Source organism: Antechinus flavipes, chromosome 3, assembly GCF_016432865.1.
Source record: "Antechinus flavipes isolate AdamAnt ecotype Samford, QLD, Australia chromosome 3, AdamAnt_v2, whole genome shotgun sequence".
NCBI classification, from domain to species: Eukaryota; Metazoa; Chordata; class Mammalia; order Dasyuromorphia; family Dasyuridae; genus Antechinus; species Antechinus flavipes.
In genome coordinates this window covers 65,769,753-65,774,899 of record NC_067400.1, presented here as the reverse complement: position 1 = coordinate 65,774,899, position 5,147 = coordinate 65,769,753, and the positions used below count along the sequence as shown (strand labels likewise).

General features: G+C 36.6%; 1 long non-coding RNA gene across 1 annotated transcript; it reads right to left on the bottom strand.

Moving 5' to 3' along the window:
• Positions 1–1,672: 1,672 nt before the first annotated feature.
• LOC127553120 (uncharacterized) lies at positions 1,673–3,047 on the bottom strand. Its single transcript, XR_007951665.1, has 3 exons — positions 2,825–3,047; positions 2,320–2,353; positions 1,673–1,719 (listed from the first exon to the last, which is right to left on the bottom strand). It is a non-coding gene; the product is annotated as an uncharacterized LOC127553120 (long non-coding RNA).
• Between the last annotated feature and the right edge of the window lie 2,100 nt (positions 3,048–5,147).

Below are 5,147 nucleotides of genomic sequence, written 5' to 3'. Positions count from 1 at the left end.
AGTAATTTCTTTGTCTGAAAACTATCTATTCATTTTCTTTGACCATTTATCAGTTGGGAAATTGCTTTTTTTCTTAGAAATTTGAGTCAATTCACTATATAAGGTTTTTAATCAGAAACATTGACTGTAAAGAATTTCCCCCCAGCTTTCTGCTTCCCTTCTAATCTTGGTTGCATTGGTTTTCTTTACACAAAAACTTTTTTTTAATTTAATGTAATCAAAATTATCCATTTTGCATTTCATAAGGTTATATAGTTCTTCTTTGGCCATAAGTTCCTCCATTCTCCACAGATCTGACAGGTATATATATTATCCTTTGTTCTACTGATTGTCCTATAATATCATCCTTTATGTCTAAATCATGAACCCATTTTGATCTTATCTTGGTACAGTATGTTAGATATTGGTCCATGTCTAGTTTCTGCCATACTATTTTTTAATATTCCCCATCAATTTTTGTCAAATAGTTTTTAACTCAGAAGCTGGAGTCCTTGGGTTTATCAAATAGTAGATTATTATAGTCATTGATTATCATGTCTTGTATACCTAACCTAATCCACTGATTCATCATTCTATTTCTTAGCCAGTATCAAATGGTTTGATAACAGCTGCTTTACAATGTAGTTTTGGGTCTGATACAGCTAAGCCACCTTCCTTTGCATTTTTAAAATGAATTCCATCAATGTTCTTGACCTATTGTTCTTCCAGATGAATTTTTTCTCTAGCTCTATTATAATTTTTGACAGTTTGATTGTTATGGCACTAAACAGATCAATTTATGTAGAATTGTAACTTTTATTATATTAGCTTGGCCTATCCATGAGGAATTGATATTTCTCCAGTTGTTTAGATCTGACCTTATTTATGTGAAAAGTGTTTTGTAATTGTATTCAGAAAATTCCTGCCTTTGTCTTGGCAGGTAGACTCTCAAATATTTTATATTAACTACAGTTATTTAAATGAAACTTCTCTATTTCTTGCTCTTGAGCTTTATTGGTAACATAGAGAAATGCCAATAATTTATTTGGGTTTATTTTATATCTTGCAACTTTGCTAAAATTGTTCATTATTTTGAGTAATGTTTAGTTGCTTCTCTAGGATCCTTTAAGTATACCATCATATCTGCAAAGAATGATAGTTTTGTTTCTTCATAGGTTACTTTAACTCCTTCGATTTCTTTTTCTGTTATTATTGCTAAAACTAATGTTTCTAGTATAATATTTAATAATTGTGCTGATAATAGGCAACCTTCTTTCACCTTTGGTCTTATCGGGAATGCTTCTATCTTATTTCCATTATATATAATGCTTGTTGATGGTTTTAGATAGATACTACTTATTATACCTATCATTATTCCTATGCTTATATTCTATATTTAAACATATTATCTGAGGAGTTCATAGGATTATCAGACTACCAAAAGAGTCCATAATACATGCATAAATAAGTTAAGAAACCCTAGTTTATTTACATTAATTAATGTATATAAATTACTAATAAATGTTAAGCTCTAGTTGTTGGGCAAGTACTGAAGAGGAAAAAAGAGTTAATTATCCAATTGTTTTGCATGTCTACCTATCTCTGCTCTTTCTTTCAATCAGTTAGAGAATTCTTCCAGAAGGAAGACATAGAGGGAGACATAAAGGACATTTTAGAGAGTGGTGGATGCTTGGACTCAGTGGGGTCATCAAGTGTATCTGCAGCCATCTCTCCTTTATCCTACAAAATACATAAAGGTAAAGTAATAAGTTTAGGTAAAGTTATTGTAAAAATAAAAAAAATGATAATGATCGCTAATATTTAGGTAGCAAATTAAGTTTTTCACAGCAGTTATCTGTTATACATTATCTCACAGCATCCTCACAAAAATTTCATGAGAAAAGCATTACTCATAATTATGTTATAAATGAGTAAACAGGCTTCAAGAAATGTTAGGTAACTTGTTCAGAATCATACAGTTAGCTAAGAGCCCAAGAACAGATTCAAATTCAGGTCTTCTTGACAATTCACTAGGTCCCATATCTACCCAGAAGCTGATTTAGCAACCTTATGAAAATTAACACAAATAATTACAACATCTCTTATACTTAGCCAATAATCTTCATTTTACTTTTGGGGGGAAATGAAGGAAACGCCAGCAACATAATTAATTTTCTGGCATTAACAGTGGACACATTTCAAATGAAGACTATTTCTAAAGGCATCCCTTTTCTGAATAAACATTCCTATGCTTCATAATGCAGAAAAAGGTTCTTATCTATTCACCAAAAATTGCATTATTTTCTAAATTAATTTATATTTTAGTAGATTTTGCAATACCTTATTCTTTTCATTTAATGTCTTCATTACAAGCCTGAAGGACAAAAAATATATTTTAGCATAAATATAAACATGAAGTGTATTGTTGTTGAAAATATTTGATTTTTAATGCAGATTACTTCAAAATCATATGCTTTTCATGTTTCTAGTCAATCACATAAACCCGACTACAACAGTATTTAATCTCATAACCATAATTTATAATAAATACATATCTTGGCCTCTTGAAAAGTATTTTTAATGTGCTTTGCAAATTTTATTTTAAAAAATGTTTGTTTTTTTAATTTTCCCAGAGCCTAGCACAAGGCTCTTCACATTGTATGTGACTAATGTTTTTTAAACAAGTTATACCAGGGGACTTCCGGGGGCAGAGCCAAGATGGCAGAGCAGGCACACACGACTCTCTAAGCTCCTCTCATTCCCCTCATAACCAACTATTTAATGCAGCCTCAAAAATAACTCTTCACTACTTAAATTCATGAAGATTAGAAGCACTACAACTTACCAGCCGATCCGGAAGATCGCCAGGAAAGGTTTGTCCTGAGGGGCCAGGAACAGACTAGAGCAGGCAGCGAGAGGCTAGCATCCTGCGCAGACCAGAGGCGGGGGTGATCTCTGTGGCTAGAGAAGTTATAGAGACGACTCTGCTATAGGCTAACTGCTCTGCCTTGATTACAAAGCAGTAAACTGGCAGAGAAATTAAAGCCTAAAACAGAGGGTCCTCTAAAAAAACGCCAGAACCTAAAGAGATCTGGCTGTAACCCCTCAAACCCGGAAGTGACTCAGGCAGACTTTACTGCAGCCCTGCGGCCACATTCGGCAGTTTGGGGCTTTTGCGGTGGCAGTTACTAATCTGTACGGGAAGGGGGCAGAGTTTGCGAATTGGAAAAAGAAAATAACTCACTAAAAGAAAAATTTGATAAAGTGGAAAAAGAAAACAACTTCCTGAAATGTGAATTGGAAAAAGAAAACAACTTCCTGAAATGTGAATTGGAAAAGGTAAAAAACTCCCAAGAAGTGCAGGGAAACAGAGTTTGCAAATTGGAAAAAGAAAATAACTCACTAAAAGAAAAATTTGATAAAGTGGAAAAAGAAAACAACTTCCTGAAATGTGAATTGGAAAAGGTAAAAAACTCCCAAGAAGTGCAGGGAAACAGAGTTTGCAAATTGGAAAAAGAAAACAACTTCCTGAAATGTGAATTGGAAAAGATAGAAATCTCCCAAGAAGGGCAGGGAAACAGAGTTTGCAAATTGGAAAAAGAAAATAACTCACTAAAAATCGGAACTGAACAAATAGAAATGACTGATTCATTGAGACATCAAGAATCAGTCAAGCAAAAAAAAAAAAACAAACTTGGAGGCAGCTAGTGGTGCCTTAGTTCAAATGTGATCTCAGACTTACCACTTGCTAGCTGTGTGATCTTAGGCCCAATTGTAACCCCAATTGCCCAATTGCCCCAATTTGCCAAAACAAAAAATCTTGAGATAACTGTCTAAATGTTGGTCAAAAAAGCTTAAGTTGTAATAGACTACCAATGATTTTTCAGTTGTTCATACCCCAAATTGCTTGCTGTTAAGATTCTAAAAGGACAAGAATATGAGAAGAAAACTATAATGATTGTCGGTATAAACTGAATCATCAACAAATATTATGTCCATCATTTTGCACTGTATTCTAAGTTTTATAAAATATTAATCATTGTAACTAACATAATTATATATGTATATTTTGATAAGGCAATTTATATGTACCTTGGGTTCTATTCATTACATTGTTAGCTGCAAGAGATAACTCATTTTTTTTTTTTTTAATTTTTCCCAGAGCCTAGCACAAGGCTCTTCACATTGTATGTGACTAATGTTTTTTAAACAAGTTATACCAGGGGACTTCCGGGGGCAGAGCCAAGATGGCAGAGCAGGCACACACGACTCTCTAAGCTTCTCTCATTCCCCTCATAACCAACTATTTAATGCAGCCTTAAAAATAACTCTTATCTACTTAAATTCATGAAGACTAGAAGCACTACAACTTACCAGCCGATCCGGAAGATCGCCAGGAAAGGTTTGTCCTGAGGGGCCAGGAACAGACTAGAGCAGGCAGCGAGAGGCTAGCATCCTGCGCAGACCAGAGGCGGGGGTGATCTCTGTGGCTAGAGAAGTTATAGAGACGACTCTGCTATAGGCTAACTGCTCTGCCTTGATTACAAAGCAGTAAACTGGCAGAGAAATTAAAGCCTAAAACAGAGGGTCCTCTAAAAACGCCAGAACCTAAAGAGATCTGGCTGTAACCCCTCAAACCCGGAAGTGACTCAGGCAGACTTTACTGCAGCCCTGCGGCCACATTCGGCAGTTTGGGGCTTTTGCGGTGGCAGTTACTAATCTGTACGGGAAGGGGGCACAGCCTGGGCAGCCTCTGATCGGCAGAGTGGGGGGCTCGACCTGGGGCAATAGAACCTCCCTAGCTGACTGCTCTTCTCTGGCAGACAATTCCGGTCCCTGCAAATCCATTTACTGCTCAACTGCTAACACCCACAGCCCCAGGGCAGGGTTTGGCTTGGGAAGTGAAACTCTCACTGCTCAGCGTCTAGCCCCAGGGCAGTAGTTATCTCACACAGCCAGGGTTCTTTGAAGGGCACTTTCCCAGCCCGGCCCTGCAGGCCTGAGTTACTCCCGGGTGGGGAACTCATTCCCAGAGCACTCCAGTACCTCGCTGCTTTTTGTAGCCTCTTGGCAGGACAGCTACCCGTCCATATATCTTTCACTGCTCTGCAGAGGAAGCTGGTAACATCCTGGCTCTGAAAGCAGATCTTACAGGCTTTAACAAAATG